Source organism: Lottia gigantea, assembly GCF_000327385.1.
Source record: "Lottia gigantea unplaced genomic scaffold LOTGIsca_345, whole genome shotgun sequence".
Lineage (NCBI taxonomy): Eukaryota > Metazoa > Mollusca > Gastropoda > Lottiidae > Lottia > Lottia gigantea.
In genome coordinates, this window is record NW_008709170.1 from 69,134 (window position 1) to 69,748 (window position 615).

Below are 615 nucleotides of genomic sequence, written 5' to 3' on the forward strand. Positions count from 1 at the left end.
CCTTCCTTTCTCTCGGAGAAACCACGAGAAACGCTCCACAGAGTTTAAACCAAAGGCGCCGTTCGCAGAAGGCCCCCCCAGGTTCCCTTCGCCGAAACGAAAGTCGCGCTGGTGGCACCGAATAAGAGCGACGGTCAGCTACAGTGGCTCTGAAGAGGCGACCGTCGGTGGCGTTAGAACAGGGGAACCAACACCTCCGAGCGGCCTCGTTCACAACGTCGTTCCGTCGAGACCCCGTCGAAGCAACCAGAGCGAATGGAGGGGGGAAAAGAGAGAGAGAACATCTCGCGACGACCCCCCCCGACTCTTCCCTTCCGTCTACTCCTTAGCTCCTGCGAAAGCTCGAAAGATCGGCAGAGGCAGACTGGCCATGACTACTTCCCCCTCTCTTCCAGGCGAGAAAAGATCGTCTCTCGCACGGGCCAGGGGCGTCTGCGGCTTTGAACGGTCTCCAACACCTGAGGGTGAACACGCCAGTTGCCACGACGAGCGCCGGTCCGTGGTCACGAGAGAAAATTCTCATTCACACCGACTCGGGTACACTGTGCCGCTAGCAAGGAGGGGATCCCGGGAGACCGTGAGTTGTAGATTCGCTCAAAGATATCGGACCAGCCA